We start from the raw sequence: 12,806 nt of genomic DNA, 5'->3' as shown, positions 1-12,806 counted from the left end.
TGAGTGAGAAACAATGACATACGTGATCGGCTAGGAGTAGCGCAAATTGAACAAAAGCTTATTTAACACCTGTTGAGATGGTTTGGACATATCCATCCAAGACCCCAGAGGCACCAGTGCACAGAGGTATCATGAGACGATACAATAATGTGAAGAGAGGTAGAGTGCGATCAAACTTGACATGTGAGGAGGCAATCAAAAGGGACTTGAAGGAATGAAATATCCCAAAGGAGTTGGGTTTAGATAGAAGTGCTTGGAAAGAAGCTATCCACATGCCCGAACCGTGATTAAGACTTTTCCCTTTTAGTTCTCTCAAAAGCTTTCTCCCATATCCTTTCTGTCTCTTTCTCTTGTTGGTTTTCAACTCTAGCCCACTCCAATTTACTTAGGACTTAAAGTCTATGTTGATGGAAAAACCAAGAATCCTAAGGGCTCATTCGGTTGGCAGCGGATGGAGGGAGATTAAATCCCCTTTTATTCAATTTTGAATAGAAGGGGATTTAATCCCCCGAGTGTTGAAGCATGGTTTTGCTGCTCTTGTTAGGGATTAGCGAGGTAGCCCGCAGGCAGGCAGGAGTTCGCAGCAGCAGTAGAGTAGATAGTGGGTGGTTCGGATGGGCCACGATATACCCTAAGTCGGTCCACCGAGACCAAAAAAAAATAATATGATATATTTATATTTGCATTCTAAAGGTTATATCTATAGTTTTATATGGCATTCTTATATCTAAAATTGTATACTTAAATATTACGAATTATACTAGATTATTTATTAAAAAATATTATGACATACCTCATGAATTTTTTTTAGCTACGCCAGCCACTACACTGCGCATATCGGCATATGCATCGCGATCCCTTTCTGAACGGTAAATATACCTGACAAGCATACATGGCACGCTCTCGTTCGGAACCTGCGCGGAAAACAGACCTGGGTTTGGTCTTGGAAATAAGGGTTGCCTTCGCCTACATATAAATACGTGACGTGCTCGTGCGCATATGTATGAGACGCTCAGGCTCAGCGTTGTCCTTGTTAATTAAGCTCAATACTAGCACTGCATCTGCGCGCTACAGATGGCTTTCGTCAACGATGCCTCGTCGACTGAGTTGTGGGCTGCGTTGCTCGTGCCATGGGGCCATGCAGTCATGCAGAGGCGTGCCGGAATGCTAAGCATAAAGTACAGAGGGATGACGACGAGAATAAACTGTCACGGCGAAAATTCCAGTTTCTGAACCTTCTTGCCACCGGCACAGCAGGATCCGGGAAGGTCAAGCCGCGATTCTAGAACTGCTGGTTGGGACAAAGTTAGGAACGCAAGTACGCAACATAAGTCACTTCGATGCGACGTCACGAGTCGGACGCTAAACTGTTCAGTAACCAGAAGCAGCAAAAGAACATGAGCATTAAAAGGTTCAGTCGGCAGTGCTACATATTTGCCGCCCAATTCCACAAGTACCTGCCATTTTTTTTGCAGACGCAGAGACAGAAAGACAATTTAGAAACGTAGTGGACGCCAACAAGCGACAGCCGCACGAATACAGTAATCAAGGCTAGAAGTTTGACCTTTCACAGGGCCAGTAGGCCACACATCTTAAGACTGTCTTTTGTGTTTAGTTTAAGAAATCACTCCATCCCAAATAAGGTGGTGTATTATGGATCTATTTCTCAAATTTGGTGGGATAACCTCATTCTTATATTAGTACTAACTAACTATAAAGAATGAGGTGTTGATGGATCAACTCATTTACCAAACAAAAAAGTAAGGATGGACTACCTCTGTCGGTGTTTTGACCTGAGGGTCCTAACTAACTAATGAATTAGTGATGCGTGTCCCGGTCCAGATAAGTGATACAAGAAGACACAGAAGGTTTATCCTAGTTCGAGCGATAGAAGACTCAGCCTACTTCCAGCAGAGGGGGATGAAACTTATATTATCTTACACCTAAGTGCTCGTAGTAGGGGATACAAGCTAGTCGATTGAGGGAGTGGATCCCAAGTCTCTGAAGATGATTGAGGCAAGTGTCAATATCGTTTGTGGAGGGCGAAACCTGTGAAGTGTTGTTCCCCTCCTTTCCTAGAAGCCCTGGACTCCTCCTTTTATAGCCTCAAGAAGGGATCCTAGGAGCGTCAAGGTTTGTCGTAATGGGGAGAGGAGACAAGCCTGAGCCCCTGTAGCAGCATGGCCACCGGAATGGCCTTTGTTCTTGCGGTTGTCTTGGATCAAGGGAAGGACATCCGACCCTTGTATCCCATATCTTGACCGAGCAGAGAGCCGAGGCCAGGATCAGGGGCTCAAATGCGTACCCGGGCCTAGCTTGTTGATGTGTTGTCCGAGTCACAGTTGTTGAAATAGTGATAAGTATGGTGCAAAGCACATGGTAATTCGTCCCGTATGGTGTAAAGTAGACTTGACATCAGTCTTGCAGTTTCTGTAGCCATCCCGATGTCAGTTGTCTCTGCGCAAGGGGGGCTAGTGGCGTCGGGCGTCCTTTTGTCGATGTTATCTAGGCTGAGGCCATGCTCGGGCGAGACGGAGGTTTCTCCTGAGGCCATGCTCGGACCTGCACCAGGGCATGCAGTCGTGTAGGAAGTGGTTAGAACAGTTGCCGGAGTGGCGTCCTGCGGGATTCGCGGGGAGTTGGTGGCTGCTGCCAGGGAAGTTGGCCGAGGCTGAGCTTGGGCGAGGCGAAGTCTTCTCCCGAGGCTGAAGCCGTTCTTCGGGCGAGGCAGAGTTTTCTCACGAGGGTGAGGTTGTGCCCAGACGTGTGCGTGTCCCATCTGAAGTTGTTCGAGAACTGTGATCAGAGTGGGGGAGCAGTGTCCGGTATTCTCGAGCGTGCATCATTGTAGTTGGTGAAAGTATATGGGACTGCAGTCTCATCGTCCTCTGTTGATTGTGGTGTCACATGGAGCAGTTATCCGTATCATTTGCACACGTCTAGCTGCAATTTTTGCCACATAATTAGGCTAAGAAGTTATCCGTATCGGTGTCACATGGAGCAGTTATTCGTATCGTTTGCATTTAATGCACATGTCTAGCAGTTATCCTACCAGGCTAAGAAGATTAATTAGTAACTCTAGCTGCAAATTTTGCCACATAAAGATAATCTAGTGTTAAGTACAAGACTGCCACACATGATAACTTGGGGGTCCACCCATGAGAGAGAAGTTTTTTTTCCAAAAAAAAGAAAACTTGTGACAGAAAGAATACATGTACCAATTAAAGTGATCGTGCGATGATAATGTACCATTCTCCCCTTGCACACAGTTGTCCTCAGATCATGCATGGGCATCTTTAGGTGACCCTGATTCCATAATACGTGAGCGTACATGCCTTATTTGATCTCAAGCAGCGTTGCCAGGCACTGCTCAGTTTTAACATCAAACTGAACATGTGTTTGTTCTATTAGGTTCGTGGCATATTGCATCTTGTTGGTTTTCATCACGAGTGAAGCAAGAAGGCTGCAGCAAGTTGGTTTTCATCACGAGTGAAGCAAGTTGGATTGAGTGTCATGGTCTTCTGCAAATTAGGGAATGGATAAGTATGCGTAAAAAGTAGAGAATCAGAAAGGACCATGTCCCCATCTACTGATGCCCATTCGCACCACCAACTGTAACACCAACATGATTACTTATAACCTCCAATGCCATCAACCAAATGACAGTTATTTAAAATTACTAAAAATTAGATACAGTCAGATGCATATGCGACAGTAAATAATGCAGAAAAAATAGAATGTCAACACAAAATATGGTTCAGCAGCATATTATGGAAAGAGCAGGTAGTCTCCAAATTAAAACAAAGCGAAAATCCATGAGCCGAAAGGATAGAAAAGTAGGAATCCGACCAGAAACCTGTTCTTTGTCCCCTGCTCTCCTTGGGTGGGTCTACCGCTGTTTCTGTGATTCTATAGAAATGACTCTAACGGTCTAACCTCTATGAACGAGGTGAGTTGGCTGAAAGGTTTTGGCCTTTTGGGGAGGGAGGGAGCCGAAGAAACATGGTTCGGTGGGGCACGAACTTCATTTTGAGCGAGCTTGCCAGGGTCACCACTCACCAGTGCTGCTGGGAAGCCTTGGCCACGGCTGCAGGCTGCAGCTGCGTGCGACGCCGGTGCCGACGAGTAGCGTGGGGCGGGTCACGGTTCATATTTCTCGGCGAGGTCCGCGGGGCTCAGGGTTCTGGGTTCCTCCTCGTGCGGCGGCGCAAAACTGGCGACTCCGGCGGCGAGTCCTGCTCCTCGATATGGCCGCCTCGAATGGGTCCTTCACGGAAGACATGGTGTGGTGGCGGTGGATGCGCGAGAGGTCAAGCAACGGATGGCGAGTCTTGCTCCTCGATATGGCCGCCTCGAATGGGTCCTTCACGGAAGACACGGTGCGGTGGCGGTGGATGCGCGAGAGGTCAGGCAACGGATGCAAAGAAGACTGACGGGCGGCGAAGAAACTTGAGGAAAAGTTGGAAAAAAGACTTGATAGCTGGAAGGGTAGTTCTTTATCTGTTGTTGGGAGAATTACCTTGATTAATGCATGCTTATCCAACTCCCCAATTTACCATATGTCGATGTATTTGCTTCTGAAAACAACTATTGATAATCTGGATAAGAAAAGGAAGAAGTTCCTTTGGCAAGGTGAAGGGGATAAAAAGAAATATCATCTTGTTAGATGGGATAAAGTCTGTACTAGCAAAAAAAAAAAGTGGGCTTGGAATTAAGAATTTAAGACTGCTAAATATTTGTTTAATGTGCAAGTGGTGGTGGAAACTTGAAAACGAGAAGGGGATTTGGCAAGAAATTATGAATAGTAAATACATCCATGGTAATAGTATCCTTAATATTGGCCCCAGGGTGGGTGATTCTCAGGTGTGGAGCGATATGCTTAAAGTTAGAGAGTATTACATACAGGGGAGACACATTATTACGCGATCTGGTGATAAGACTAGATTTTGGGAAGATTCTTGGCTTCTTGATACTTCTCTTGCTATATCTGAACCATACTTGTTTGATATTTGTAATGACAAAAAGATTCTTGTGATTGATGTCATTAAGAAAAATGTCCAACTGGATTTCAGAAGATGGTTTAGTGATGATGACAGGAAAAAGTGGGCTGAAATTCTTGAAAAATTTCAGATGTTTGAATTCCAGGAGTTGGGTGATGATGTTATATGAAAATGGGGCAATAAGAAAGAATTTACTGTGAAAACTCTATATGTTAACATTGATAGTAACTGGTATGGCTCTTGCTTCAATCATATTTGGAAAGGGAAAATTCCTCCAAAAATCAAAGTTTTCATGTGGTTTCTTGAAAACAATGTGTTGTTGACTAAAGAGAAGTTGATTAGTAGAAATTGGACATGTAATAATTCTTGCAGTTTTTGTCCAGATTTCGAGTCGACTAATCATTTATTTTTTACCTGTCACACTGCTAGATCAGTGTGGGGGTGCGTAGCTAAATGTTTCAATTCTGATCATGTTCCAAATAATATTGAACAGTGCTAGATGTGGCTTAATCGTAATCTTTATGATGGCAAAGAAATTGGAATTGTCGGGGCTGCTGCCATTTGCTGGGCCTTATGGAAAGCAAGGAATAAAGCTTGCTTTGAAAACATTGTGATCAATTCTCCGATGGAAATTGTTTGTCATGCTTGTGCGTTGATTATGAAATGGACAGGTTTAAGCAAGAGGGAACTCCAGGACTTGCTGCATGATGGCGCGAAGCTCCTGTTGAAGGCTGCTAATGCAAAGATCAATCCGCAGACGCCGAGCGAGGAAGGTGGGCACTGAGGTGTTGTCAAGTTGGATGGTCTTTGAATCTTTTGTGGGGTTGCTGATGTCTAGTATTTTCTGTTGCTGAATTGAGTGAGAAGTGGCTGAAAACTTAGCTGTTATGTGTGTGTTTCTGGTTTGTTTCAGTTTAAAAACAATGAGTTGTTTGGTGGTGTGACCTGAATCAGGTCAGTTTCTGGTTATGTATCCCTTCTAGACCTTAGCTCTTGGTGCTTTTCTAGATGTGGATAAGAACAATTGTATTTTTGTTATGAAAGTAATAGAAATGGAGTGATCTCCGTTCGAAAAAAAGAGAAGCATAGAGGAACCTCCGCATCTGTGACGACAAAGCACGTCGCGACCGTGCTGGCGGCGCGGGGGAGAAGCTCGCCAAGTGAACAGAGAGGGAGAGGGAAACAGCCGCCGACGTATAGCGGACGCTTCTCTCGTCCGCCACATTTAGGCCTGTTTGGTTTTTGCCGGATCGATGAGTCAAAACGATTTCTAATTGGATTACTTCTCTAATTTATATAAATTTTGATTAGGCTTTGTTCGTTTGTGTCGGATTACACACAGAATCGTTCCACCTAATCAAAGTTTATATAAATTAGAGAAGCAATACGGTTAGAAATCGTTCCGAACCACCAATCCGGCAGAAACGAATAAGACCTTAGCTGGAACGATTCTAGGTGCAATCCGACATAAACGAACAAAGTCTTAGCTGGAACGATTCCGGGTACAATCTGACACAGACGAACAAGGTGTTAGGGGATCCAACACGATGGGTAAATTGTGAGATTTTTGCAATAGTGGCATCGTTGTAACTACAACGGGCTTCAAAAAAAAATGGCATCGCCAAGAAGTCAATTGCCATATCAGCATTATAATACCGGGTTTCTTGAATTTTTGGCATCGACTTCACTTAATCGTCATTTGTAGAATTCGCATTCCTATATCCTGGTTCCCGTTTTCGTTGACAGGAAGCGACCTGCGGATGAGGCGGTTGTGGTGGCGTCGACCGAGCACGACTTGTTGCAGGCGCGCAGCTCGGGATGTAGTCACGGAGCATGCCGGCAACGTCGCGGTAGCGCCTGAGCGTGAGGAGCACCAACGCCGCTCCGGTCCGGGCGATGGTCACCAGGCCGAGCGTCGCCGCCGCGTCGTTCCCATCCTCGTGTTGGACGGAGGAAAGTAGAGGTGAGTGGGAAGAGTGCAGCAATGCACACACGAGCCTTCATGTTGCCTCGCAGCCACTATTCTTGGCCGGAGCGGAGGAAGGAGACGGCGGCGCCATTGCGCCCCGCGGACGGACAATACGTCCCATCCATAGGGATTGAGGGGATCAAATCCTCTATAAATTAAAATTCTGTCCAATCCCTTTCAATCCTCCTCAATCCCTATGATTTTAGGATCAAACGAATGTGGCCTCAGCTGAAGTGCTAGACCTCGGCGATAATGGTGGCCATCGCGGGGGGTGAGGACGACGAGATGTTGGGTAGGCGCAGCTGCTGCCGACAGAGGCTGATGAGCTGTTCGTGGACACAGGGGTAGGAAGGGAATGTAGATTCTACAAATGGCCATTAACCGAAGCCGATACCAAACGTTCAAGAAGACCAGTATTATAATGTCAGTGTGAGAATTGCGTTCTTCGGAATGCCATCTTTTTTAAGCCCGTTGTAGCCGATGCCAACGTTGTAAAAATCTCGTAATTTGTAAAATAAGTTCACCGTAACTTGCTGGAGGCATTGAGAAGGCGTGTGTTCGCTAAATTTAGTATAAAAGATGGATTACATATCCTTGTTAGAAACAACCTCAACCTGAATAGTCTACACCAGTGACCTGTGTATTCTTTTGCCCAAACAAAGAAAGGGCTGGCCCCCCACATCAGTGTACCGTGTAAAAAAACCATTATCACTAACTATCGTACAGTTGGTGAGAGAAACAGGGTTCGACGGTTGGAACACTAGTGTACATTGCGAAAAAATGAAAAGAATACCTGTCCGACATCACTGGAAAAGCATGCCGCAACTAGTAAAGCGGAATCTGGAAGGGACAAGGATGATGAGTTGATGACTAAGGGCGTGTTTGGCAGGGCTCCAAATAGCTCCAGATTCAAAAAAACAGCTCCACTTCATTTTTTTTAGCCAAACACTTCCAACTCCAAAAACTCCAGATACAAAAAAACTTGAATCTAGCTCCCAACTCCACCAAATCCATGGAGTCCCTCAGGGGGTACTCCGTAAACACAGTTTTTGAAAGGACTCGTGAAGTTGTGTGGAAATTACCCACAATTGCCATCGTTTACACAGGATACCGCTTCGTTTTCTTTTTTCTCTCCCGATCGCATCTCCTGCCCGTCGCGCAAACCGATCGCTGCCCTAGCTGATCGCGCACCCGCCGCCGGAGAAGGACAGGATGTCCTGGCCGACGTCGCCTCCATCTGCACGCGCAGGCGCGGGCGGCCAGCCAGGCGCTGCCGCGGGCGGCGCACGCGCAGCCGTCCAGCCTGCTGCCGCGGTCGGCCAGGCAGGCGTTGCCTTGGGCGGCTCACGCGCAGGCAGCCAGGCGCTCGCTGCCTTGGGCAGCTCACGCGCAGGCGCAGGCAGCCAGGCGCTCGCTGCCTTGGGCGGCTCACGCGCAGGCAGCCAGGCGCTCGCTGCTGCGGGCGGCTCACGCGCAGGCGGCCAGCCTGGCGTCCCTGCGGTCGGCGCACGCCCAGGATTTCAGCCAGGTAAAATTCCTGCAGCGATTGATCATATACTGCAGCGATTGGTCATATACTGCAGCTAGTGGTCATAAAATTCCTACAGCGATTTCATAAAATTCCTGCAGCTAGTGTGTCTGTTTCATATACTGTATATAATTTGTTTCGTACTAATTAAAGTTGGCCATCTATCTGTTATATAGCCCCTCTATTCCAAATTATCGTCCTAAGTCCAACTTGTCTAATATAACTTGATCAAACTTAATAACATCTGCAGCGGCTGGACAGCGCGCGGCCGGGTCTGGACGTGCTGCATCGACCAAAAAAGCTAGAGATGATGATCAAGTATAATTTGCTGTATAATTTGCAGTGTTTACAAACTTTATATCTAGATAATTATATTGATCGGAATGATAATACATGCATAGGGGGATTATATTGAATGGAATGATCATCATACCACTGTTGTTTGCTCATTGTTTGCTGAACAAGTTAGAAAAGGAAATAGACCGAACACACACTTGAATAATGTGGGCTACAACGAGGTCATTATTCTTGACAAACCTAAGAAGAAATCAAAGACTAGCACTGGACTTGTTATCCAGGAACATATTTCGAAGATATCAAAGAGTGCTGATGCTTTTGTATCTTCTAGGCTAGGAGGGATCAGTATTGATGAAGTCATGGGGCATGTCATTGCATGTGGGGCTGCTCTTGGAACTGATGAGCACTTCGTGGCAACTGAGTTGTTTGTGAAGAAAGAACAGAGGGAAATGTTTATGACTATGCCCACGCCTGAGTCTAGGTTCAATTGGCTAAAGAGAAAGTATGCCTTGATGTTCGGAAAAGATTAGTCTAGTGTTATTTATCTATTTGTGTGTCTTGTGGACTAGTTATCTATGTGTGTGTCTTGTGGACAATTTATCTATGTGTGTGTCATGTGGACAATTTATCTATGTGTGTGTCATGTGGACAATTTATCTATGTGTGTGTCATGTGGACAATTTATCTATGTGTGTGGCTTGTTGACAAATTCTTGCAGATATGTAGCGATGATGATGGTGATGAGATTGAGGATTGTTTCAGAATGGTCTTAGGCGGTGCTATGTTGGCACAAATATATGTTGACATGTACCTTACTAAAAACCCTACAAGGACGTCGACAACAAGTGGAATGGGATTTATGTTAGAGCTTTTCAACACTCCAGGGGAATGCCATAGACAACTTCGCATGAGCACAGAAATTTTCTTTGACCTCCATGGGTTATTGGTTTACAGGTACGGGCTGAAAGAATCACTACACATGTCAACTATTGAGAGTCTAGGTATTCTGTTATTCATTTGTGGAGGGAATGAGTCCATCAGTAGAGTTGTTAATAGATTCAAGCACTCGAGTGAAACTATTAGTAGAAAATTTGAAGATGTTTTGTTCGCTTTGATGGACATGGCAAAGGATTTCATTAGACCAAAAGATCCAAATTTTCATATGATACATAAGAGGATTACGGATGACAAGCGAGCCTATCCATATTTCAAAGATTGCATTGGAGCACTTGATGGCACACATATCCGTGTCACACTTTCACCGGATGAGCAAGTGAGGTACATTGGGAAGACAGGGATACCCACCCAAAATGTGTTAGCAGTTTGTGATTTCGACATGCGATTCACATATGTGTCAACGGGCCAACCGGGATCTATGCACGACACAAGTGTGCTATACAATGCATTGAGTGTCGACAAGGACATATTTCCACATCCTCCACAAGGTAATTTACTTGCATTGACCATACAATTATGTTTTACGTATCATTTGTAGTATAATTATTTTTTTGCATCATTCGTAGGTAAATATTACGTTGTCGATGCGGGGTATCCTAATCGCCCCGGTTATCTAGCTCCGTACAAGGGTGAGAGGTATCATATGCCTGAGTGACATAGAGGTATGGAACCTAAAACCCCGAAGGAAAAGTTCAATCGCAAACATTCATCTATTCGCAATGTGATCGAGAGATCCTTTGGGTTACTGAAAATGAAGTGGGAAATTCTATACCGGATTAAGAAATACCCCATGTGGAAGCAAAAAATGATAGTTGTGGCTTGTATGGTCCTCCACAATTTCATTCGCGAGCATAACAGTGACGATGCCGACTTTGCTCGGTTTGATCGTGATCCTAATTTTATGCCTACAATCCCGAATCGGTATAAACGATTTGCCGTTCCGGCAAACGCATCAGATACATCTACTATGGAAGTCGGGGAACATTGCATGGATACTTTTCGGGATGAACTTGCCACAACTCTTGCTCTTGGTTGGAACTAGTTTGTTATCAAAATATGTAATTTTATATTTCTAAGCTTTGAACAATTCTTGTGACTTGTTTTGATGATCAAACTATTCTTCTAAGAGTTTGAACAATTATCATTTGATAGGATGTTTGTTTGATCAAATGCATGACTTGTTCGTTTCACTATTAAAAAAAACGCCATGCACCATCTAGCGTCCAGGCACGGCGCGGCAAAAAGAAAAAAAACAGCGACATGCAAGTCTCCAGGCGCAGAAAAAAAGACCAACGCATTCTGTTCCTGAGGGCAAAATAGGGCAATCCATTCAAATTCCTTGTTTTTGAAGCTAGAGCTGTTATTCCTGCCAAACACATTTCTCAGCATCAAATTGAGAGTCCAGCTCCATGCGTGGAGCTGCTCTGTGGTGGAGCAGCAGCTCCAGAGTTGATTTGGTAGAGTTGGAGCCCTGCCAAACACGCAGTAACTACTAGCATGCACATCCGCTTCTCCTCGGTCTCAGGGACAAGATCCGGGTGGCCATGAATCGCGATTCAAATATTTCTTCACAAATAGTAGAGCACTAAATAATTTATAGTTAAAAAATAAATAAAAATATAGTTCGATCCTAATTGGATCTGATTTTTAAATCTTATAGTATAAAATTTAGAGTTTATTGTCACCCCTATCCGCAACACTCTGGTGATAACTTAAGAGAAGGGGAAAAAAGAAAAGGGTGTAAGGCTTCTAAATTATATAAATTAGATTATAGTAGAAAGATATGAGAATAAAATAATACTTTGAGCTCACAAATAAACTAAAATAAGCTATCAAATGCTAGTTTATTTCAACTTATTTGTGGTTCTAAACTAATATTTTATTCTACTATTCTTCCAACATAATCTAACTTATATAATTTACAACAGAAACAAACACACCTTAAATAACTAAGTTGGGAAAATTAGCAGTACATGGCAGCAGAGAGCTGTTTCATCTTTTTCAAATAATGTAATGGAATATAGTGAAAACACGTGTGGAAGGAGTTACTTATAGACACAAATCATCATAGCTTAAACCAAATACAAAGCATTAGTGCAGATCTAGCCACAAAGTTTAGCTGTCATAAGCATCTATTGCTATTGTTTTTCAGATATGTGAAGTGTCGGACGTCGGGCCGCGCGGCTAAGGGACAAAGGCGGAGATCTGTGCGAGGAGGGGAGGGAGGACGGCAGGCCTGCCACTAGGGTGGTGGTGGCTGCTGAGGCTTGTTTGTTAAAAGGGAAATTATCAAAGAGAAATTAGAGGGGATGGAATAAATTCTCTTCTTATTCAAAATTTAATAGTAAAAAAAAATTCTCATCCACAAATCCTCTCCAATTATCCTCTCATACAAATCAGTTTGAAGGGTAGGAGGGATTCGAGGGAGTGGAAGAGAGAGAAAGCTGGCTCTATATCATGTTGGAATATATTGCTGTCTGATTTTGTGATTTTCACTTAAAAAAATGGCCAGCCAGGCTGGGCCGCTACAAGGCCCAAAGGCCGAGCAGCCCACCCAGCCGACTGGAAGATAGGAAGGCACGTTCTCTTCTCTGCGTTAGAGGCTGAACGGGCACCCGAGCGAGCAGGCGGAGGCCGCGGGGGCTGGCGGCGGCGCTTAGGGCTGAGCGGTTAGGCTCTCGTCGAGATCCATGCCGCCCTCTACGCAACCACCTAGAGGTCGGCTCCTTAAAGGCTGGGCACTCTCTCCCTTCCGGATCGGACTGTAAGACTCGCTGCTCCACCATTTCTCTTCCTGCTCGTTGATCCGGTTGCCGCCGCCATCGCTGGTTGTGCTGTGGCTGCTGCAGTGTGGAGGACTTCACCCTCTCTATTGGATCTAGAGGTGGCACTGTGCTTGATTGTGTACAGTGTTCCTCTCTGTTGCTGTGCTTGGGTACCTGTGTGGTGCCGTGCACTTTGTCTGGTCTCTGTCCACCGTGGCCTGGTGCTTGGGCTCCCTGTTGCGCAGTGTTCCTCTTCTCGGGCTGGTGCCGTGGACGTCACCCTCGGCTCC

This window comes from Zea mays, chromosome 3, assembly GCF_902167145.1.
Source record: "Zea mays cultivar B73 chromosome 3, Zm-B73-REFERENCE-NAM-5.0, whole genome shotgun sequence".
NCBI lineage: Eukaryota > Viridiplantae > Streptophyta > Magnoliopsida > Poales > Poaceae > Zea > Zea mays.
This window is presented reverse-complemented; position numbering follows the sequence as displayed.